Source organism: Taudactylus pleione, unplaced genomic scaffold (assembly GCF_031769625.1).
Source record: "Taudactylus pleione unplaced genomic scaffold, aTauple2 ptg000013l, whole genome shotgun sequence".
Taxonomy (NCBI): Eukaryota; Metazoa; Chordata; class Amphibia; order Anura; family Myobatrachidae; genus Taudactylus; species Taudactylus pleione.
In genome coordinates this window covers 5,069,580-5,095,551 of record NW_028284416.1, presented here as the reverse complement: position 1 = coordinate 5,095,551, position 25,972 = coordinate 5,069,580, and positions in this window count along the sequence as shown.

Genomic DNA, 25,972 nt, shown 5'->3' with positions numbered 1-25,972 from the left:
GGACCCCTTTTTTGGGAGGGACCCCACCTCCCCTGAGATCCCCGGCTTGGCCTGACCGGCTTGGGCTGATAACGCTTTGGCCCCGGAGCCCCGGTGAAAGGGTCTCCGGGCTGTGGCATTACCGTCTGGCCGTTTTGGGTCTGGTGATGGTTTTAAATATAGGGGGGACCCTACGCAATTTTTTCCCCCCTAAATTTAAAATCAGGACTGGCCCTGCAGCCTGGTGTTGGTTTCTAATTACGTGGGAACCCTACACATTTGTTCCCTGTAATCTTAGAAACCAGGACAGGCTGGCAAGCCTGGGGCTGGTTAAGCTTTAGAAAATAAATTGAAATATCAGAAATAAAATGACATAGGGCACCCCCGCCCTATGTCATTTTTTTTCTGCTATTTCAATTTATTTTCTATATTTACCGATCTGTGTATGTTTCTGCCAAACTCTCACATCAGGCAGGTGTATATTTTTCACGAGTTTTTACAGGAGAGTTTTCCCATCTCATGAGAGTTTCGAAACTCTCTGCTTGGTAAATTCCAGAATCCTATCTTCACCAGTGAAAAGGTTCTCAAGTTTTGCCGATGGTGAATTGAAGAGAGTTTGCTAACTCTCCAGTATTTTCCTGTAGCAAAGGAGATCTCTCTCCCGAGTTTGACATTAGTAATTTTGAGAGTGGGAAAAAATGCCCAAACTCTCCAGAGTATGCAAACTCTCCCAAACTCTCAGCTTAGTAAATTTCCCCCCAAGGGGTAAATTTACTAAAGTGAGAGTTTTTAGAAGTGAGTTTTAGAAGAGATGTTGCCCATAGCAACCAATCAGATTCTAGCTATTATCTTCTAAAAGGTGTTAGTTAAATGTTACGTAGAATCTGATAGGTTGCTATGGGCAACATCTCTTCAAAAACTCAATTCTAAAAACACTCACTTCAGTAAATTTACCACCAGGTGTCACTGTAAATTGTGCATGTATATTAGTAGGGGTACATACATACAACTTAAGTCATGAGTGCTAGCACAGTACTAAATACATTTCCACACACATATCCTGCACTATAATACAAGACTGACAAAATAATATAATGCAGAAAATACTGTATATAGTAAATGAACAACGGACCCTCCTGTGAGTTATTTCTTGTTAGAGCAGAGGTTTCCGCATTCCTGTACACTAAAATACAGTGTAAAGGTAAAACGACATTCCAGTTACTAGTACTTACCTTTCCCTGTGGGGTGGGCTGTCCTGGGGGGGCCTCTCTCTATCATATACTTACAATGCTGAGATTGGAGGACAGTATTAACTCTGGTCCTGATTCAGACCCGTTCGCTATCTGCGTACTCTCGCTGGATGCATATGCAAATTTGTCAAAGTGACGCCACGGGAAGCGATCACTCGCCAAGGCATAAGCACGCCCACCATGTCTTAGTGAGCGGCCACTTTGTGTATGCGTACGCCCAATCACACAGGTAGAGCTGCCCACCAGTACCACGTCATGTACAGGAAGTGTCATAAAACATTGGTACATCGAGCACCATCGGATGTGAACGCAGTGCTTGAGGCAGCTTTACCCTACCGCAAGCATTGCGAGGAAATCAGTGTAAGAAAAGTGACGTGTACTATGATGCTGCCTGTTAATTATGCACGCCTCTGAAACGGCGCTGAAACACTCTAGCACGCCTGCATTCGCATCTCCAACCCCCCGTTATTAGTATCCTGCCCCTGTTACCACCCACAAACGGCCTCTCCTGTCACTCATTACCCTGGGCTGCCTTTGCAGGGCGAGCGAGCGGTATGTGATCGCAGTGAGTAGTTCGCACACGCGCACTACGAAGCGTGCGCGTATGCAGAACATTGGTCCGCTTGCGAGCGCACGCGTATAGCGAACGGGTCTGAATCACTCCCTCTGAACCGTACAGCGCTAATGGCTGGTACCACAGCAGAAGTCGTTTCGTTTTGCCCTTCTCTGCGCAGCTGTTAGATCCTAATGAACGCAAATGAATGAATGACCTCGGTCTCAGGATTGCAGACATTGCCCATCTCTCAGGAGCCTGTGAGCAGGAAGCAAGAAGCATTCTGATCTCTCTGTCAGTCATTGGCTATGAAATGTTCAACAAATCCCCCATGTGATTAATTTTAAGATGGGGTATAATAAGATCAGACAGACTAAGGACGCGGATAAATCTTTTACTTAATTCTTTCCGAGACGTGCCAAGCCAGGAATAGCGCCCACATGTTACTGGGGGTTGGCAGATATCGGGTGACTGCTCAAGATTGTTTTCATTTACTTAATGTGGGGGCGGAGAGGGAGAGAAGGGCGCACGTTCCGGATTGAGTTTCAAGGAGATCTAAAACTGGGCATCTCGCCTTCAAGAACAAGGGCAAAAAAGTCATTATCGCAGGATGTGTTTAGCTCCCTGGCAAGATGTGACTAAGGGGCTCCTGTGTATCACGCTATGAAGTGAAGCTGTGCTGCCAAACAGATAATACAGGGTTTAAACACAGCAAGACGCCCGTCCAGGCGGGCATGTGGGCTATATGGATTGCTGATCCGGGAAACTGCTTTCTGAGTGCCAGATAAGCTGCCGCGTTCCGGGCGTTCTACATATGACATAGCTCAGTTCATGGTAATTAAGGGCTAAAAAGATTTTGGTCATTCAAACCCTCTCTTAAGCCTGACACATTCTGCAGATTAGCGCAGACCATTTCAGTAAAGACGTCCAACTCCTTCGTCTGTGCCAACCGCAATGTGCCAGTGTGGATGGCACCGCTACTTATTAATACGTACGCCCTCTCCATTACATTCTGCTTAGTGACTATTCACATAGAAGCCACATGGCTAATGGACAGGGCCCTACATGACCGATGACATAGGGGCATATCCAATTAGTCGCAAGGGTTTACCCCGTGCCTAATTGACGGCCTGGATCTATTCAACTAGGTCCTGCATCCCCCACACGTTATAACCGGAGGACTTTTCCGCTGGTATCGGTGAAAGCCGGACCGGGCAAGATTCCCGGAACGCCGGACTGGGACAGCTCCCTGCAGCGACCTCTGCTGCTGAGGAGCTGCCTGTCAGCTGTATGATGCGCGTCCCCGAGTCCCCGTCCGGGGGGTGTGTCAGTGACTGGCAGGGAGCGTTCATTATAGTGGCTCCCTGCCGGACCAGATGCCGGAACGCCGGATCGGACCAGCTCTGCTGCTAAGAAGCTGTGTCCGGGGGTTGTGTAGTGACAGCCTGTCACCGGGGGGGGGGGGGAGGGAGAGATTACAGCCGGCTCCCTTGGACAGACAGCGCAATACAGCAGAGCTGTTCTGTTCCGGTGTTCCGGCATCTGTTCCGGCAGGGAGCCACTGTAATGATCGATCCCTGCCTGTCACCGACACACCCCCCGGACGGGGTGTCGGGGATGTGCATTATATAGCTGACAGCTCCTCAGCAGCAGAGGTCACTGCAGGGAACTGTCCCAGTCCGGCATTCCGGAATCTAGTCCGGTCCGGGTTTTACCTAATCCCCTTTTCCGCTGTGAGGAGAAGTCCATGGTAACATACACCCTGGATTTAACGCGTGGGGAGACCCATAGATTCTGCATTTTACGCGGGATCTATAGGTTACCGTGCAGAATAATTGAATAGCTCTAATTGGGTATGCCCCATAATGTCTTATGCCCTGGCGTCACAAGGGGGGTGCGGGCCGCACCGGGTGACACCATCCAAGGGAGTGACAGCAAAATAACAGAGCTGCTCTGCTATTTTGGTGCCACCCTGTCACATGGTATCACCGACACGCCAGAAACCTGAGAGAGGCTGTGAGCTGCCCCAGCAGCTGCTGGCGCGCTGGGTAAGCCCACTGTGTCCCGAGGACGGGGGGCGGGAACGCTCCCAAGATCGGCACACATAAGGTGCCACCCCCTCTTCTGCACGCGCGCCTACGGCATGCAGAAGGACTCCGACTAGCCGCATCGGGCGGGGTGTCACCCAGGTAAGTGACACCTCTGATCTTATGCACTGTAAAATCTCTAATAAAATGGATAATAATGGGTTGGATACGGGATACTGGCGGTAAGGACGCTGACGGCCAGAATATTGACAGCGGCAACCTGACATATTTTGGTGAAGTATTTTAATCCAAATCTTAACCCTTACCCTAATCCTAATGTAATGTGACCATCGGGATGCCGCTGTTGGCATTGTGACCGTCGGGATGCCGCTGTTGGCATTGTGACCGTCGGGATGCCGCTGTTGGTATTATGACCGTCGGCATGGCGCTGTTTGTATTGTGACCGTTGGGATGCCGCTGTTGGTATTGTGATCATCGGGATGCCGCTGTTGGCGCTGTGTTGGTATTGTGACCATCGGGATGCCAGTGTTGGTATTGTGACCATCGGGATGCCGCTGTTGGTATTGTGACCGTCGGGATGCCGGTGTGACCGTCGGGATGCCGCTGTTGGTATTATGACTGTCGGGATGCCGGTGTGACCGTTGGGATGCCGCTGTTGGTATTGTGACTGTCGGGATGCCGGTGTGACTGTCAGGATGCCGCTGTTGGTATTGTGACCGCCTGGATCCTGACTACATCCCGATAATAACGCAGAAAGCGCACAGGCTCTGACAATTATATTCAGCAATAGAGAAGCAAAGAAGTGACATTAGGAGGCTACTAAATCCCTGTCACTCAGCGGCACAGACTCAGATGTACTGAGGGTCACTGAGCACCATTTGGGCAGTAGCCATATTACTGATCTCATTATAAATATTTATTTCGTTATCATTGGCCAGTTCCAGCCCATTCTGTCTTTCCCTTCCTCTGGCCAGAAGGCTGGATCCCTTCCATTTATGGTCTCCTTGAGGTGCCTGGCAGCACACGTTTCCCATATTGGCCGGTCACAGAGATCATACCTGAGGAGTCACAAATGTTCCTTATCATCCTGCTCACACAGACTAAGAAAGCCGAGATATTTATAGCAATAATACCAAGTCAAAATAGCACGGGACTGAAATGACAACGCACCGCCTTCAGCATACACTTTCCATACATAGGAAAAACATCTGCCTGATCACCCTCCCTAGGTCCTCGCCTCCAGACACGGGCTAGGTGGCCTTCCCTCAGGGGAAGTTCTCAGGACTTAGAAGCATCTCTGCTCCCTCACAAGAGAAAATCCTCTCTCCAGATGTTGCCCTTAATGAGTAAAGTTACTCGGTTATGCATGGAATCAGCATTTCACACTTCCATCCCGGTGGGAATGGAGGATTTAGCAGATGACTTAAATCCTGTACTCTAACAGCTGAGACAATGGAGAGGGCGACATAGATCATGTGAGGTATCATCATGTGACTTCATTGGCACCAAGCTAGAGTTCTGACGGGACCCTTGGAGTTGATCCTGCCTTGGTTTTAACATACCACCCATGCAATTAGATCTATATCTAGGATTACATTTTTATCAGTTACTTATATAGCGCACACATATTATGCCGCACTTCACGGAGAACATTTTAGTCAGTCACATCAGTGGAGCTTATAATCTATATTCTCTACCAAGATGTAACAAGGAGCGACCACAACAGCTATTCATGATACCTGTCACAGGGCCTGATTCTGACCCGCTCGCGAGCGCTGTACGCTCGCAAGCGGGTCGATGGTGCCGAAGTGCGCATGCGCACAACGGAAGGAACTCCGTCATGCACATGCGCGAGACCCGGCGAGCGACGAGGAATCCGTCGCTCGGGGTCTCGCACCAAAGGGGGCGTGCTGTCGATGGTGAGTGACAGCACGCCCCCTTTGGTGGGCGTGCCGGGGGCGTGGCTGCCAGACGGAGGCGTTCCCATGGGAACGCCTACCGTCTGGGTCCGGCCCCACTGACATCACTAGTGATGTCAGTGGGAGTGATTTTGGCTCTGATAGAGCCAAAAGCACTCCAGGGCTTGCGGCAGCGAGACCCTACCGCAGGGTCTCGTCGCAAGCCCGATGGTCGCGATGGTCTTGACCATCACGATCATCATCATGGACGCTCGCTATAGCTGTGGGTGGTAACCCACAGCTATGCGAGCGTCCAAGAGGCCGCTCCATTTTTAGGTGGGAGGGCCCTGATTCAGAGCAAGCGCTCTGGTCAGAGCGTCCGGCTCTGAATCAGGCCCACAGTCCCTCCATTTCCGCCAGTGGCCGCAGCCCCCGTAGGTTTCTATGGAGGCTTCTGTGCTGCCAGATTTACCTTGGCCACGGCCGTTAAAGCAAACTTCAGACGGCGACAGACTATCGTAGCCTATGGGCCACGGATCGCAACATTTTCCGAGAGAGGGAGACCAAGGATCCCGCCCCCTTGGCTCTGGCTTGTCGGCGAATGCACCGGAGCAGCGCTGAGGGGGAAACGCAGGAAGCAATGCGATTGCACATAATGTGATACAATCTGGCGAATAAGAATTCCTTATTGCGGCGAATTGCGGCGATAAGGAAGCCATATTATCAGAGGGATGGAGCAGACTGCACATTATGATAAATGAGATGTGTTCCGCTAACAAGATGTCTTTCTACTTCCAGGTGCGTGAGTTGGAAAATGAGCTTGATTCTGAGCAAAAATGGGGAACCGACGCCATCAAGGGCGTCCGGAAGTACGAGAGACGAGTAAAGGATTTATCTTACCAGGCACCATCATGCGTATAGGGGTTCTGGGAGGGTTTTAGGATTGCAATTTAGAGTCTGATATAAGGCGGTGAAATAACGAGCCTGGAATTCTCTCGTCAGAATGAAGTGGATAAGAAGAATGTATGGAGGCTTCAAGACCTGGACCCTCATTCAGAGCCGCTCGTAAGCGGCCGCTCGCTCGTTATGAGCGATGTTCGCTCATCTGCGCATGCGTACGGATTTTAATACGAATGCGCGAACCAGTCAGTGCGGCCGAAAATCGTTTGTTCGCTAAATAGCGAATGCCTGCTATTTTGAGTGACAGGAGGAGGCGTATGTGGGTGGTAACAGGGGAAGGTGCTTGAAAACGGGGAGTGGAGATCCGAACGCAGGCGTGCTTAAAGGTCAAAACGGGCGTTTTAAGGGAGTGCATAATTAATACAGCAGCGTCATTGACCACGTCACTGGTTATTTTATAGCCAGAACTGCTCACAAAATAGCGGTTGGAAAAACCAACCACAAGAATAGTAAGCAGTTCATACGCTGTTCGATGTACTCGATTAATCTATTAAATAGCAGACATGACGTATGGTGCGAGCGGCCAGGGGGCGTCTTTTTCAAAATTACGACCGCAAGTTTTGTTCGCTCGTTCAGACTTAGAGGCGTCAACAGACTGCAAAGAGCGAACGGTTCATTTGAATAGCCACCCCTTTTTCCAGAACGAACGACCGCAAATAGCGTCCGGCTCTGAATGAGGGCCCTGGTGGAGAAACTCCAGATGAAGGTTAAGGTCCTGCAAGAGACTGGCAGAGGAATCTCTAAGTTGATCGGATGGGGGGGGGTCCTTGTGTAATTACAGCATTCCTACAGGCAAACACATGTCTTCCTAAACGTTCCTAGTGGTTTATGACATAAGGATCTTAACTTAGCCGAAGGCTGGCTCATTGCACCAGAATTCATGGATTCAGGCACTGCATTTTATAGTGCAGATCCCTATAACATTATAATGTAAAACACTTAGGACCTCATTCAGAGCCGCTCGCAAAAAGCGAGCGCTCGCTCTGAATGAGGGCGGCCGCATTTTTTTTTTTTAAGCCAGCCTCGCTTTTGCGAGCGGCCAGGTGATGGTCGCGCTGGTCACGACCATCGGGCTTGCGACGAGCCCCTGTGGTAGGGTCTCGTCTGCAGCAAAGCCCCAGTGAGCTTTCGGCTCTAATAGAGCAGGAAGCTCACTAGTGACATCACTGGTGATATCAGTAGGGCCGCCCACAAAAGGCAGGCGTTCCTTCAGGAACGCCTCCGTCTGTCCAGCCACCCCCTCCATCCCGCCTACAAAATGGGGCGAGCTGTCGATCAACATCGACAGCCGCCCCGTTTGTAGCGAGACCCGGAGGAGTGAATGTCTCACTCGCTCCGGGGCTTGCGCACGCGCATTGCGCACGACACGCATACGCAATGCACAACCATCGACTCGCTTGCGAGCGTGTCTGAATCAGGCCCTTAGGACTGCAAGTACCAGCTGGTCATATCAGGCCTACTGTGCTCAGAATGTATAAATGCAGCTCACAGTAATGTTAAAGACTTAACAACACGCAATCGCTTTGCAGAACATATAAATAAGAGCCCCCTTTTTCTCGTACCAGCATTCTTACAATTGCAGATTTGTAGATTGATAATTATGACATTTTCCGGATTCACTGAAATGTTTTGTGAATTGGTTTGAAGGAGGAACAGGCGAAATATCCACCTGTCAGGTTCCAGGATAGTGCAGCACGAGCTGGAAGAGGCCGAGGAACGGGCTGATATCACCGAGTTCCAAGTGCACAAACTCCGAGCGAAGAGGTGCGATATTAGTGGCAACGTAAATATCATCACATTTTATCATACTCTGAGTCTGATTCACTACTGATCGCAAGTGCAACGCAGATCGAGCGATTGTTTGCCATTGCGCATACGTACAAGCTGCACTGTGTGTTCGCTACTGTCGCACTGTGATCACGGACACACAGAGGAATCCATCACAGAGTGAGTGACAGGCTGTGAGCATTTGGGGGTGGTGACGGGGGAGTGGTAATAAGAACGCAGGCGCGCCTGTACGTTTGAGCAGCGTTGCTTGGGCGTGCATAAATTAGCCACTGCTGCTTGAGTGGTCGATGTGCATCGATGGTACCGATGTTTACGCAGAAGAGCGACAGTGGACAGATGTGAGAAAGTGGAGCGTCTTTATGCCGGCTGAGCTTTGGCAAACATTTGTGGATTTTCACAGAAAAAAGAAAATTGCCCCCCAGCACACTGCAGATAAATCAAAAATACTTGAATCCTACATGATAATAGAAATTCAGAGGTATTGGTTTACATACATTTGCAAATATATGAATAAGCGCTGAGCCGTCGTCAAGGCTCCTCTATACCAGCATCCCTAAAATTAAGGGGTTCACGTCCGAGAAGTAAGGCACCCCAAAAAATTCCAGCCAAGGACCACCCTCAGGGCATCACACGAAAAGGGGAAAAAAGGTGATAGTGAAGTGTTAAAGCATAGGTGTGTAAAGATAAATCAATAAGTGTTAATGAAATGTAAAAGAATTAAAATGACATAAATAATACACCAATAGAAAAGTGAAAAAATATTCTATGTGAATTAAGTGGTGATGCCATGAGCAAGTTCCAGCCAGAACAATCCCGGGGGCCCCACTCCCAAACGCTCACCCCAAAATAATTATTGCTACATAATAGTAGCACCCACTCTGGGTCATATAATTACAAATTGATGTACTGCATGATAACAGCACATGTATGAGCTGAGAGCTAATTTACCTTGGAGGTACCCCAAAAAACCTCCACATGGCACTATAAGGATCAGCACCTCCTCCTAATGCTGACTCCTTTCATGCCTCCAAACTGCAAGCAAAAAATATGGTAGTTGCTCAATCAGCTTAATGATATACTACAGGTGCTTGTAAAGGGCGGGGTTTACACTGAACACAGAAAAAAGAAAATTGCCCCCCAGCACACTGCAGATAAATCAAAAATACTTGAATCCTACATGATAATAGAAATTCAGAGGTATTGGTTTACATACATTTGCAAATATATGAATAAGCGCTGGATTTTCGTGGATTTTCGATGCTGCTTTCCGTGCGGATTTGCAGCTGTGATCGCAAATTGCGATCCGTACTGAATAAGGCCCACTAGCTATATCTGTAATCTCTCCGTCTATACCTATCAATACGCAGCTCTGTCATCTGTCATCTCTCTGTCTATGCCTATCTCTCCATCCATACCTATCTATACGCAGCTCTGTCATCTGTCATCTCTCTATCTATGCCTATCTCTCCATCCATACCTATCTATATGCAGCTCTGTCATCTGTCATCTCTCTGTCTATACCTATCTCTCCATCCATACCTATCTATATGCAGCTCTGTCATCTGTCATCTCTCTGTCTATACCTATCAATATGCAGCTCTGTCATCTGTCATCTCTCTGTCTATGCCTATCTCTCCATCCATACCTATCTATACGCAGCTCTGTCATCTTTCATCTCTCCGTCTATACCTATCTATACGCAGCTCTGTCATCTGTCATCTCTCTGTCTATGCCTATCTCTCCATCCATACCTATCTATACGCAGCTCTGTCATCTGTCATCTCTCTGTCTATGCCTATCTCTCCATCCATACCTATCTATACGCAGCTCTGTCATCTTTCATCTCTCCGTCTATACCTATCTATACGCAGCTCTGTCATCTGTCATCTCTCTGTCTATGCCTATCTCTCCATCCATATCTATCTATACGCAGCTCTGTCATCTGTCATCTCTCTGTCTATGCCTATCTCTCCATCCATACCTATCTATACGCAGCTCTGTCATCTTTCATCTCTCCGTCTATACCTATCTATACGCAGCTCTGTCATCTGTCATCTCTCTGTCTATGCCTATCTCTCCATCCATACCTATCTATATGCAGCTCTGTCATCTGTCATCTCTCTGTCTATACCTATCTCTCCATCCATACCTATCTATATGCAGCTCTGTCATCTGTCATCTCTCTGTCTATACCTATCAATATGCAGCTCTGTCATCTGTCATCTCTCTGTCTATGCCTATCTCTCCATCCATACCTATCTATACGCAGCTCTGTCATCTTTCATCTCTCCGTCTATACCTATCTATACGCAGCTCTGTCATCTGTCATCTCTCTGTCTATGCCTATCTCTCCATCCATACTTATCTATATGCAGCTCTGTCATCTGTCATCTCTCTGTCTATGCCTATCTCTCCATCCATACCTATCTATACGCAGCTCTGTCATCTTTCATCTCTCCGTCTATACCTATCTATACGCAGCTCTGTCATCTGTCATCTCTCTGTCTATGCCTATCTCTCCATCCATATCTATCTATACGCAGCTCTGTCATCTGTCATCTCTCTGTCTATGCCTATCTCTCCATCCATACCTATCTATACGCAGCTCTGTCATCTTTCATCTCTCCGTCTATACCTATCTATACGCAGCTCTGTCATCTGTCATCTCTCTGTCTATGCCTATCTCTCCATCCATATCTATCTATACGCAGCTCTGTCATCTGTCATCTCTCTGTCTATGCCTATCTCTCCATCCATACCTATCTATACGCAGCTCTGTCATCTTTCATCTCTCCGTCTATACCTATCTATACGCAGCTCTGTCATCTGTCATCTCTCTGTCTATGCCTATCTCTCCATCCATACCTATCTATACGCAGCTCTGTCATCTGTCATCTCTCTGTCTATGCCTATCTCTCCATCCATACCTATCTACAGTATGTTTGTAATATTAACATAATGTTTCCTGTACAGAAGGGGGAGAGCGTATAATTCATCTCCGAAACCGGACGTCGCTGGAGGACACGGGCAGAATGCGATTATTTCCTTCCTAAGCGCATGTGTCTATAGTACAATATCTGCGTCTTTTTATGTCCTTGTGTATAATAACACAACTGGCTTCTGAGAGGTGGTCCCTGTGCTCTCTTGGGTGACATACATTAACCACGCCCGCCCAATACACAGTCACTACAGTAGCTGTTATAGAACTACAAGACCCACAAGGAATTTTACAAAAAAATATATTTAGTCCAACAGCGGTACTCTCATGCCTGAGATACCGTATCTTCATAGTATTATTTAGTGTTTACCTATATTGTAATTAAAATAAATGGCGAGGGAGCAGGATCTGGGGCTGGCGGAGTCGCCTGGCCTTCCTGCAATATACACACATTGCTCTTTTGCTATTTAGTGAATGAATTACAGGCTTTATGATAATCTCTACTGAATTTAGAGTAAATATTTCCTGCAGTGGGAACCACCAGCAGCTGCATCGTCTGCCAAGAAATAATCCACAATTACGGGCGCTGTGCGCCAACTCCCCAACTACTTGTGGATATAATTTGCTTGGCGGTGCTGTCGAAAACACACACACACACACAACGCACACACACAAACACACGTACACACACGCACCATACAAACACGCACACACGCCACAAAAACACACGCACGCACACACACACATGCCACACAAACACATACACGCATACCATAAAAACACACACACACGCCATACAAACACACACGCCACAAAAACACACACACAAACTTGCCACACAAACACACACACGTACACACACAAGCCATACAAACACACACACCCCACAAACACACAAACTTGCCACACAAACATGTACACACACACGCCATACAAACACACACGTACACACACACGCCATACAAACACACACACACGCCATACAAACACACACACACGCCACAAAAACACACAAGCACACACACACGTACACACACATGCCATACAAACACGCACACGCCACAAAAACACGCACACACAAACACGCACAAACACATGCCACACAAACACACACACGCACAAACACACACACGCTCTCTCTACATAGCGACGCTCCTGTCAGTATCTCCTGTTGCTGCAGGCAAATTCACAGCTGTCACCACATCTTAGACAATAAATCTCCCCAGAAAGGAGACGGCCTCAGCGCTCACTCACCCTCCTCATAAATATCAGCTATTTCTAAGTACTGATTACACAGACATAGTGATAAAAGACAAGTGGTTTGCGTTTGGTGCAGCACAGGTGGTGTTACGGGCCTGGCACTTCCGACAAGCCGCAATTATGCTGCACGTATAATAACGTATAAAAACTAAATATAAAAGTGTTTGCAGAAAGTTCAGTTTGAGGTAAACCCATTAGAGGGCCCTCCAGCTGCTGTGAAACTACACCTCCCAGCATGCCCTGTCACAGGTTTAGCATACCTTAACAGCAAAACTGTAGCAGGGCATGCTGGGAGGTGTAGTTCCACAGCAGCTGGAGCGCTGCAGGGTTCCTGCCTTTGGTACAGGCCATCTTGTAGGCGGCACAGCTCTGTGGTAATATAAATGTTAGTTTTTGTTTTTTCCTTTAGTTACCATTTTCTTTTAATGAAGGAGGGTTTGTTAGCTAGAGAGGCGTAATCACGTCATAGGATACTGCGCTACGCTTGTAGGGCGTATCATGCACAATTCCCAGGATAACATCAACACTAAATACAGCCCTGCCTGGCGATAGGAACCTCATTACCTATCTATGGGCCTGATTCAGCGATGCACGCGAATGCCGCTGCTGCTGCATCTGTGTACGCAGTGGATGTGCGAAACGTCGCAGCCGCCGGGAGGAGTATTGAGATGCCTACCAAGCATCTGTGTACAAGACACAGCTTTGGCCTCCCAAGTAACCCTATCACCGTGCAGAATGCAGGATGGCAGACGCAGGGCGTGACCCCCCCCCCGCAATGCGACTGCGTTCTTTTCTGCCACTCCCCATCACCTCCCCCAAGTGCTCCCTGCCTGTCAATCACACTGCGAGTAACTAGTCGATGCGAGCAACTACGGTAATGTAACTTGACGCATGTGCGGTGCGACTTAGACACAAGCACAGATTTTCGATAATGACTTATCTGCGAAAACATCGGTATAGCGTACAAGTCTCAATCAGTCCGTTTATTGATATAAGTCTCTCATGTAACCGGCTACCACCCCCTTACTTATTGCAGGTATACGCTATATTTATACAACATATAATTATAGTATTAATTGGAATTTTAATCATTAGGTCCTATGATACATATGCAAAAGCATTAATTGAATAGTCACTATACAACGTGTAACATCAGATAAGAGTGCCGTGGGGTCATGGAGTGGTTGCATGAAGTAGGTGATACAGAATACGGAAACCTGGGATGATAGATTACAGTGAGGTTACATAGACTGCCCTTGTACACAGAAATATCATAGACTGCCCTTTTACACAGAAATATCATAGACTGCCCTTTTACACAGAAATATCATAGACTGCCCTTGTACACAGAAATATCATAGACTGCCCTTTTACACAGAAATGACATAGACTGCCCTTTTACACAGAAATTACATAGACTGCCCTTGTACACAGAAATTACATAGACTGCCCTTGTACACAGAGAATACATAGACTGCCCTTGTACCCAGAAATATCATAGACTGCCCCTGTACACAGAAATTACATAGACTGCCCTTGTACACAGAGAATACATAGACTGCCCTTGTACCCAGAAATATCATAGACTGCCCATGTACACAGAAATTACATAGACTGCCCTTGTACCCAGAAATATCATAGACTGCCCCTGTACACAGAGAATACATAGACTGCCCTTGTACACAGAAATATCATAGGCTGCCCTTGTACACAGAAATTACATAGACTGCCCTTGTACACAGAGATTACATAGACTGCCCTTGTACACAGAGATGACATAGACTGCCCTTGTACACAGAGATGACATAGACTGCCCTTGTACACAGAGATTACATAGACTGCCCTTGTACACAGAGATGACATAGACTGCCCTTGTACACAGAGATTACATAGACTGCCCTTGTACACAGAGATGACATAGACTGCCCTTGTACACAGAGATGACATAGACTGCCCTTGTACACAGAGATGACATAGACTCTCTTCTCTCTCTCTCTCTTTCTTATCTCTCTTCTTCTCTTCTCTTCTTTCTTCTCTCTCTTCTTATATTCCCTCTCTTTCTTCTCTCTCTTCTTCTCTTCTCTCTCTTTCTTCTTCTCTTCTCTCTCTTTCTTCTTCTTCTCTTCTCTCTTTCTTCTTCTATTCTCTCTTTCTTCTCTCTCTTCTTATATTCCCTCTCTTTCTTCTCTCTCTTCTTCTCTTCTCTCTCTTTCTTCTTCTCTTCTCTCTTTCTTCTTCTTCTCTTCTCTCTTTCTTCTCTCTCTTCTTCTCTTCTCTCTCTCTTTCTTCTTTTCTCTCCTCTTCTCTCTTTCTTCTTCTTCTATTCTCTCTCTTCTTCTCTTCTCTCTCTTCTTGTATTCTCTCTCTTTCTTCTCCTCTCTCTCCTTTGCTCCTCTCTTCTCTCTCTTCTTCTCTTCTCTATTCCTCTCTTTTCTCTTCTCTATCTTCTTCTCTTCTCTCTCTTTCTTCTCTCTTTCTTCTCTATCTTCTTCTATTCTCTCTCTTTCTTCTCTCTCTTCTTCTCTTCTCTCTTTCTTCTCTCTCTTCTTCTTCTCTTCACTCTCTTCTTCTCTTCTCTCTTTCTTCTTCTTCTCTTCTCTCTTTCTTCTCTCTCTTCTTCTCTTCTCTCTCTTTCTTCTTTTCTCTCCTCTTCTCTCTTTCTTCTTCTTCTATTCTCTCTCTTCTTCTCTTCTCTCTCTTCTTGTATTCTCTCTCTTTCTTCTCCTCTCTCTCCTTTGCTCCTCTCTTCTCTCTCTTCTTCTCTTCTCTATTCCTCTCTTTTCTCTTCTCTATCTTCTTCTCTTCTCTCTCTTTCTTCTCTCTTTCTTCTCTATCTTCTTCTATTCTCTCTCTTCTTCTCTTCTCTCTTTCTTCTCTCTCTTCTTCTCTTCACTCTCTTCTTCTCTTCTCTCTCTTCTTCTTCTCTTCACTCTCTTCTTCTCTTCTCTATTCCTCTCTTTTCTCTTCTCTCTTTCTTCTCTCTCTTCTTCTTGTATTCTCTCTCTTTCTTCTCTTCTCTCTCTCCTTTGCTCCTCTCTTCTCTCTCTCCTATGCAATTGCTCATGTTCAGAAGTACTTGTAGTTCCACAGCAGCTGAAGGTTACCCAAGTCTGGGACATCTGAGAGGCTTGTGTACAACATACTGAAGAACCCTGGTTTGTTGGATTGCAAACATTGTATATGCCTTCAATTATTATATTCAACTTATTTCCTTTACTTTAACTATTACTCTATAGATTAGATTGTAAGCTTACGAGCAGGGCCTTCCTACCTATATATCTGTGTGTTATTTCCCAGTTTTGTTCTATTTATGTTTCCATTTGTAAAGTGAAACGGAATATGCTGCGCTATATAGGAAACTGTTAATATATATATTACCCTTCTATAAGCTTTCATTTGTATAGCCCCAACATATCACGCAGCCCTGTACAGAGAAAGTGCAATCACTTACACCACTTCCTGCCCCAGTGGGGCTTAAAGTCTACATCTTCTATCACACACACACTAACCAATATGGACTGCGGGGAAAACAAGGGGCACCCGTGTCACTGAAACATGGGGAGAACATAAAAACTCTACACTGATTAGTGTGGTCAAACTAGATCCCACGGCGCCAGCACTGTGAGGCATTTAGGGTAATCGATCACCCTATCACTATGCTTTATAACCACGACTAGTTTTACTGTAAAAGGGCAAGAAAAATCAATGAACTGAGTAATAAATAATATTCACCGCCCAACATTTAAAGCAACAGAAAAAAAAAAGCAACAGCTAAGACTTGTTAGTAAATGTCGTTAGCACTGCTCTCATTTATCTGTACTTGTAGGCAGACATGCACTTTGGAGGACAATCAGATATAAAGTGCACGTCTCGGTGCACCACCAGTTGCACCACCAAAACTTGCACCAGCCCTATGGTAGTTGCAATATCTCCTTCTAAACATGGCGTCCTATGCCAGCGGTACAACGGTTGCGGTCAGCGTCATGCCCAGGAGACGCCCTTATCTGCCATACCCCCACCCCCCCCGTTGCCTCCAACGAACATCCATTGCAAACCTTAGCTCTTGTGTCCAAATTCATTCTATGTCTCCCGGCAATAACCATCGGAACATATGTGCATTACTTCTAACACCGGCCGACTGCATGCATATTGGCATTGCGTGCAGTTAGCGCTCATCCCTGAATCAGGCCCAATATACTAAAGCACAAACACATGAATACACAAGACGTCTACAGTTATACATATAGGAGATAAAAAGATGCTAAGCCACAAGTGCACAGCAAAACCCACAATGGTTGTGACACAAACATACACAGCGATATTGCGATATTCACAAGTGATACTCACAGCTGACAGCCTGCGCGGTGCCTGATAGGAGAGAGAGATCAGACAGCAGAGCATCGTGTGCCGTGTACAAGGGCTCCAGTCCAGGCATTGCAAAATGTGCACGCTCAGGCCATTTGTAGGACAGCGATCATGGAGAAACCGTCCAGTGTCTTTGTTGAGGAACGTAATTAGGAAGCTGGCTGCTGTCATGCCCAAGATAGTGACATATTGTTGTTGAGTAACAGTAACACAGACTGTTTTGTCGTTTTTCAATTTAATAGTTCACGTTACTCAGTTTACTGACTGCATGTCATGGAGTTTTAGGAAAGTCTGCCGGCTGTCAGCAAGTATCTCACGCTGGGCCGTGTATGGTGACCCAGGAGAATAAGCACCCAATGCAACCAGAATGGGAAATCGAACGTCCGACGTACAGAGAAAATACACAAAAAGCGCAGTGTGAGCCTGATATATAAGTGAGGAAGCGTTTAGGCTGTTTTGGAAGGTTGTATTATAGTACTGTATATGTTAGTGTATAGTTGTATTATTAGGGTTTTCGCTCAGAAGAATATGTATGCAGAAATATTCAACCAGGGCCGACAGTTGGGCCCCAGGTTGTAAGTGCGCCAAGAGCACCGGATCAGTGACTGAGGCCGTATTTATCAACAAGTTTTATCATTCACAACAAGCTGCGTATGATAATGGTGCTCTAACCAATCAGCTCCCAACTGTCATTTTTCAAACACGTCAGAACAGAAAAGTGTGTCTTGGATAGCGCTAATTGCATGTAATGCCTTAAATTAGGAAGGGAAATATGCATAAAATACCCATCCAATAAAATGATATCATTTATTCAGACAAAAATAGATTAAAAACAAGAACATTCATAACATAGATATAAAGAAGGAATCGGGATCCAAGATGTTAAAGTCTCACCAAGTGGAGATGCTGCGGTGGGTTAATGCTAAAAATTAGCAAAGGGTCCCGGGCCAAAGTTAGCTCGGTTCCACCGCAGAAAACTTTATAGTAGTCCAAATGGCAACAGGATCCCAAAAGACGTTCCTCCTGATTCACAAACTTGCACCTCCTGCAACGCGTTTCGGACCTCTCAGGATCCTTCCTCAGGCAAAGGCCCGAGCTAACTTTGGCCCGGGACCCTTTGCTAATTTTTAGCATTAACCCACCGCAGCATCTCCACTTGGTGAGACTTTAACATCTTGGATCCCGATTCCTTCTTTATATCTATGTTATGAATGTTCTTGTTTTTAATCTATTTTTGTCTGAATAAATGATATCATTTTATTGGATGGGTATTTTATGCATATTTCCCTTCCTAATTTAAGGCATTACATGCAATTAGCGCTATCCAAGACACACTTTTCTGTTTTGTTGTACCCTTTTGAAGTTGGTATTACTTCATCTTCTGTGTGGTTGGGAGCTGCAGAATTGTATCTCTTGCGCAATCTGAGGGTTACTCACCTTTGAAACTTTCTATTTGCATTTTTCAAACACGTGACAGTTGGGAGCTGATTGGCTGGAGCACCATTATCATACGGAACTTGTTGTGAATGATAAAACTCGTTGATAAATACGGCCCTGAATGTGTCACACTAAGCGCCAGCCACTGATATGTATGTGGCAGCTTCTTATCGGATGCTGGGAGATTAGTGCTGGGCGATGTGACACATCCAAACACGTGTTGCACCTTTCACTGGGCACATTTATGGACACGGGATTCACACAAAGGGGCATATTTATTACAAAGTGGGGTCTGCCCCGATAATAACTGTTCCTTATTGCCGCAATCTGTAGCCATAAGGAACACTCATTCACCAGGATGTTGTCCAGGCGATCAGTTAGAAGATATGTGATTGAATAGCAGTCCCTATATAGGAACCTATGGGAGCTGGGGCTGCTGTCAGACATGGAGGGACCACAAGTGGTATCGGGGATATATGCTGCTGTCCCCCCATGTTACACCTTAGGGATACTTCGTTTTCAGGGGATATGTCACAAATATATGTAATTTCATAAATAGGCCCCAGGGACTGAAAGATACAAATAAACACAAATAGTACAGTCACTGTTACATAGAGAATTACATTGTACAGTCACTGGATGTAAGATAATAGTAATGCGAGAGGGGATGTAGTTATGAGACCGACGGGATAGATAGATAGATAGATAGATAGATAGATAGATAGATAGATAGATAGATGATAGATAGATAGATAGATAGATATGAGATAGATAGATAGATAGATAGATAGATAGAAGATAGATAGATAGATAGATAGATAGATAGATAGATATGAGATAGATAGATAGATAGATATGAGATAGATGATAGATAGATATAAGATAGATAGATATGAGACAGATGATAGATAGATATGAGACAGATGATAGATAGATAGATAGAAGATAGATAGATAGATATAAGATAGATAGATAGAAATGAGATAGATAGATATGAGATAGATAGATAGATAGATATGAGATAGATAGATAGATAGATATGAGATAGATAGATAGATATGAGACAGATAGAAGATAGATAGATATGAGATAGATAGATAGATAGATAGATAGATAGATAGATATGAGATAGATAGATAGATAGATGGATAGATATGTGTCACACGCCGGCCTGGAGACCCCAGAATCAGACCCCGTCGCTTACCTGTGCGGGCGCTGACCCGCGCTGTCTTCCGGCTCCCGCGCTGTACGCTGTTGTCCTCTGGAGGGTCCCGCTGCTGTGCTGCTCCCACGCCGGCACCTGCTCATCGCTGGTCCCCGCTGACTACCTCCAGGAAGCGCTGTCCTCCGGTCCATGGGCACGGCCATCTTGGATTGCCCATGTGACCCCACTTCCACCAATGAGGAGCCTTCTCCTTCTCTCTCAGCCTGTCAGCTCCCAGTGTCCACTATAAAAGGATCCCCAATGCTCACACAAGTTGCCAGTGCAACTAGTTTCTTAGTTTAGCTAAGTAGCCTACCCACGGCTATCCAGCCGCTCCACGTAGCCTCTCAGCTACCAACGTCTACACACGGCTATCCAGCCGCTCCACGTAGCCACTCAGCTACCAACGTCTACCCATGGCTATCCAGCCGCTCCACGTAGCCACTCAGCTACCAACGTCTACCCACGGCTATCCAGCCGCTCCACGTAGCCACTCAGCTACCAACGTCTACCCACGGCTATCCAGCCGCTCCACGTAGCCACTCAGCTACCAACGTCTACCCACGGCTAACCAGCCGCTCCACGTAGCCACTCAGCTACCAACATCTACCCACGGCTATCCAGCCGCTCCACGTAGCCACTCAGCTACCAACATCTACCCACGGCTATCCAGCCGCTCTACGTAGCCACTCAGCTACCTACGTCTACCCACTGCTATCCAGCCACTCCACATAGCCACTCAGCTACCAACGTCTACCCTAGGCTATCCAGCCACTCCACGTAGCTTCCTAGCTATCTCGTTACTGCCGCATTCCTCAAACTCCTGTCAGTTCGCTGCACCCTCTCATGCGGAGAAACTTCATTAAGCCAAGCCTCCTCCAGCGAGCGTCTGCGCCAAATAATACAGATCCAAGGCCCAGTCCGGGAACACAGCTCCTAAATTCCACGTTTGTGACAGTTTGCACTGGCCAGATGGACTCGGCAAGTGGTCAAGGATCTGGGATAGAAGCCTTGCAGGATGTACTATCCCGTCTGGAAAGACAGGAGACCTCTCAGGCTCAGCTGAACCAATTTATCCAAGATATGTCGTCACGCCTGGACAACATCCAGTCCTTACTGGCTCATCCCGCTCCCGCTGGCTCCCAAGCCGCCTCTCCTCCTGTGGCGTCACCTGCTCCTCCGGTTCTACCTCCTGCTCGTCTTCAGCTCTCCCCTCCGAGCAAGTTCGATGGCAACCCCAAATTATGCAGGTTTTTTTTAAATCAATGCGAAATCCAATTCGAGCTACAATCCGCCAACTTTCCGACGGCCAGAACCAGGGTGGCATATATCATCTCTCTACTCTCTGGCCAAGCACTCGATTGGGTCTCGCCCCTTTGGGAGAAGTCGGATCCCCTGCTCTCCAACTACCCCGAATTTGTTGCTACATTTCGCAAAATCTTTGATGAACCCGGAAGAACCACCTCCGCATCAGCTGATATTCTACGCCTCCGTCAGGGCAGCAGGACCGTCGGCCAATACGTAGTCCAGTTCCAGACTCTGGCTTCAGAACTCAATTGGAACGAGGATGCCCTCATCGCTGCCTTCTGGAGTGGCCTTTCTGAAAGGCTCAAAGACGACCTAGCTTCCCGTGACCTTCCAACCAGTTTGGATGGGTTAATCTCCCTCTGCAACAAGGTGGATCTCCGTCACAGGGAGCGTGCCTTGGAAAGAGGCAGATTTGATCGTGGAAGGCCACGTCCAGTTTCCCGCTTACCCTCTCCTCCTCTGGGCGAAGAACCCATGCAGGTCAACCGCTCTCATTTATCGGCTGAGGAGCGTCAGAAAAGGCGGAGGCAGAACCTCTGTATGTACTGCGGATCTCCTCAACATTTAGTTAAAACTTGTCCCATTCGTCCGGGAAACGCCTCCTCCTAACTTATGAAAGAGAGGTTAAGTTAGGAGTTGCCATTGAATCACAAAGGAAGTCTGATTCCACCATCCAGGCTCATTTAAAGTGTCCTCGAGGTTCCAAAGCTGTATTAGCTCTCCTGGATTCCGGAGCGGCAGAGAACTTTGTCACTACTGAATTTGTCCAGAAGCATCAAATCCCCATGGAAGCGTTGCCTCGAGTCATCACTTTAACCGCCATCGATGGTAGTCGCATTTCTAGTGGAACCATCACCCATCGTACAACACCACTTAAACTTACCATTGGGGTGCTCCATTCCGAACAACTATCCTTCCTAGTGATTCCCAAAGCCTCTCATTCTTTAGTCCTCGGATTACCCTGGCTACAGAGACATTCACCTCAAATCAATTGGACCACCATGCAAATAATCTCCTGGGGTTCCAATTGCTTCAAAGGTTGCCTTCAGCGGGTAATACCTATCAGATCTTCCGTTGTACGGGATTCTACAGACCTGCCCAAAGCCTACGATGGGTTTCAGGACGTCTTTTGCAAACAGAGCGCAGACCTGTTACCTCCCCATCGTGATTGGGACTGTCCCATAGATCTGATTCCCGGGAAGAATCCTCCTAGGGGCCGAACCTATCCTCTATCTCTCCCTGAGACTCAGGCCATGTCGGAGTACATTACGGAAAACTTAAATAAAGGCTTCATTCGACCTTCCACGTCTCCAGCAGGGGCTGGATTTTTCTTCGTAAAAAAAAAGGATGGTGGCTTGCGCCCGTGTATTGACTACCGGGGTCTTAATGAAATAACTATTAAGAATCGCTACCCTCTTCCTCTCATTACAGAGTTATTTGATATAGTCAAGGGAGCCACAGTTTTTTCCAAACTCGACCTAAGAGGAGCCTATAATTTAATTCGTATCCGTCCAGGCGATGAATGGAAAACGGCCTTCAACACCAGGGATGGGCACTACGAGTATCTCGTTATGCCCTTCGGCCTCTGTAATGCTCCGGCCGTCTTCCAGTTTTTCGTCAATGAAATCTTCCGGGACCTCTTGTACAAGTGTGTGGTCGTTTACTTAGACGACATTTTGATTTTTTCTCAAGACCTCCAAACTCATCGAGACCAGGTCAAACAAGTCCTTCTGAGGTTGCGGTCCAATCAACTGTTTTGCAAATTAGAGAAGTGTCTGTTTGAGGTCTCAAGTGTACCATTCCTGGGATACATTATCTCCGGAACAGGCCTTCAAATGGATTCGTCAAAACTACAAGCCATTCTTGATTGGTCTCTTCCTTCTTCCTTAAAATCCATACAAAGATTCCTAGGATTTGCCAATTACTATCGCAAGTTTGTAAAAGGTTTCTCGACTCTGGTAGCTCCGATTACAGCCCTCACCCGCAAGGGAGCAGATCCAACTATATGGCCCGTCGAAGCTACCTCTGCATTTCAACTTCTTAAGCAAGCCTTCATCTCCGCTCCCATCTTAAAGCAGCCAGACTCCACCCGGCCCTTTATCCTGGAGGTGGACGCATCCTCTGAAGGTGTCGGTGCAGTGCTTTCCCAGCGATTTAAAGATGAAAAACTTCATCCCTGTGGTTTCTTTTCCCGGAAGTTTTTGCCTGCAGAGAAGAACTACACCATTGGAGATCAAGAGTTACTCGCCATGAAACTAGCCCTCGAAGAATGGCGATATCTTCTAGAAGGAGCTCATTACCCCATTACCATTTTTACTGACCATAAGAACCTCCTTTATCTTAAATCTGCAAATTGCTTGAACCCTCGTCAAGCCCGGTGGGCAATGTTTTTCTCCAGATTTAATTTCAAAGTCCCCTATCGCCCCGGTTCACAAAACCTCAAAGCCGACGCACTCTCCCGTTCCATGACGAGCAACCCTGATCTACCCATGGAGCAGCCCCAACCAATCTTGAATTCCGCTTCCTTCGCCTCTACTCAACTATCTTCTATACCCCCGGTTGGGAAGACTTTCGTCGCTCCGGAACTCCGCAAGAGGTTACTGCATTGGGCTCATGCTTCCCGGTTCTCTGGTCACCTGGGTATGGATAAAACCCTAGAATTTATCCAGCGGTCCTATTGGTGGTCTTCGATGAAAAAGGACGTCAGGTCTTATGTGTCTTCATGCATCAAATGTGCCCAACACAAGATACCTCGGCGGGTTCCACACGGTCAACTCCAACCTCTTGCAATTCCATCTAAGCCATGGACTCACCTATCTATGGATTTCATCTCTGATCTTCCTCCATCTCGGGGCCACAACACAATTTGGGTTATCGTGGATCGTTTTTCTAAAATGGCTCATTTCGTACCACTTACTGGGCTTCCGTCTGCACCTCTACTCGCCCAGAGCTTTATAAAAGAGATCTTCAAGCTCCACGGCCTTACTCAAGAGATCATCTCCGACAGGGGAGTACAGTTCGTAGCGAAGTTCTGGAGGTCACTCTGCTCAGCCCTTCAGGTAAAACTCAAATTTTCTACCGCTTATCATCCCCAGATCAACGGTCAGACCGAAAGGGTCAATCAAGACCTGGAACAGTTCCTGCGCACTTTTGTCTCCTCCTCCCAAGATGACTGGATTGAACTTCTTCCTTAGGCCGAATTTGCCCACAATAATCATTATCACACATCCACCAGCTCAACTCCTTTTTTTACAGTTTTTGGTCAACATCCTCGAGTGCCAGATTTCCCTCTTCTTCCCACATTAGATGTGCCTGCGGCCAAAATGTCCCTTCAACGATTCTCCAACATCTGGGAAAAGGTTCGTTCCTCTCTGACTAAAACGTCAGCCCGGTACAAGAGATTTGCTGACCGCCAAAGACGAGCAATTCCAAATTTCCGACCTGGGGATATGGTCTGGCTCTCTACCCGAAACCTAAGACTCCGAGTACCCTCGATGAAATTTGCTCCGCGATTCATTAGTCCATTCCCAATCATCAAAGTCCTGAATCCTGTGGCTTACAAGTTAAAGCTTCCTCCATTTCTTCGCATTCCAAGTTCCTTCCATATTTCTCTTTTAAAACCACTAGTCTTAAACCGATTTCAGAAGGTCCTGCCTAAAGCTTCTAGTGTTCAAACACAGCAGGGAGAGGAGTTCGAAGTTGACAGAATCTTAGATTCCCGTTGTCGATACAACCATCTTCAATACCTTATCGACTGGAAGAATTATGGTCCGGAGGAACGAATCTGGATAAATGCCTCCGATGTCCATGCACCCCGTCTGGCCAAAGCGTTCCATGTGAAATTTCCTCATAAACCAAGGAAGTGTCCGGTGGCCACTCTTGAAGAAGGGGGTACTGTCACACGCCGGCCTGGAGACCCCAGAATCAGACCCCGTCGCTTACCTGTGCGGGCGCTGACCCGCGCTGTCTTCCGGCTCCCGCGCTGTACGCTGTTGTCCTCTGGAGGGTCCCGCTGCTGTGCTGCTTCCACGCCGCCTCCTGCTCATCGCTGGTCCCCGCTGACTACCTCCAGGAAGCGCTGTCCTCCGGTCCATGGGCGCGGCCATCTTGGATTGCCCATGTGACCCCACTTCCACCAATGAGGAGCCTTCTCCTTCTCTCTCAGCCTGTCAGCTCCCAGTGTCCACTATAAAAGGATCCCCAATGCTCACACAAGTTGCCAGTGCAACTAGTTTCTTAGTTTAGCTAAGTAGCCTACCCACGGCTATCCAGCCGCTCCACGTAGCCTCTCAGCTACCAACGTCTACACACGGCTATCCAGCCGCTCCACGTAGCCACTCAGCTACCAACGTCTACCCACGGCTATCCAGCCGCTCCACGTAGCCACTCAGCTACCAATGTCTACCCACGGCTATCCAGCCGCTCCACGTAGCCACTCAGCTACCAACGTCTACCCACGGCTATCCAGCCGCTCCACGTAGCCACTCAGCTACCAATGTCTACCCATGGCTAACCAGCCGCTCCACGTAGCCACTCAGCTACCAACATCTACCCACGGCTATCCAGCTGCTCCACGTAGCCACTCAGCTACCAACGTCTACCCACGGCTATCCAGCCGCTCTACGTAGCCACTCAGCTACCTACGTCTACCCACTGCTATCCAGCCGCTCCACATAGCCACTCAGCTACCAACGTCTACCCTAGGCTATCCAGCCGCTCCACGTAGCTTCCTAGCTATCTCGTTACTGCCGCATTCCTCAAACTCCTGTCAGTTCGCTGCACCCTCTCATGCGGAGAAACTTCATTAAGCCAAGCCTCCTCCAGCGAGCGTCTGCGCCAAATAATACAGATCCAAGGCCCAGTCCGGGAACACAGCTCCTAAATTCCACGTTTGTGACAATATGAGATAGATAGATAGATAGATATGAGATAGATGATAGATAGATATAAGATAGATAGATAGATAGATAGATAGAAGATAGAT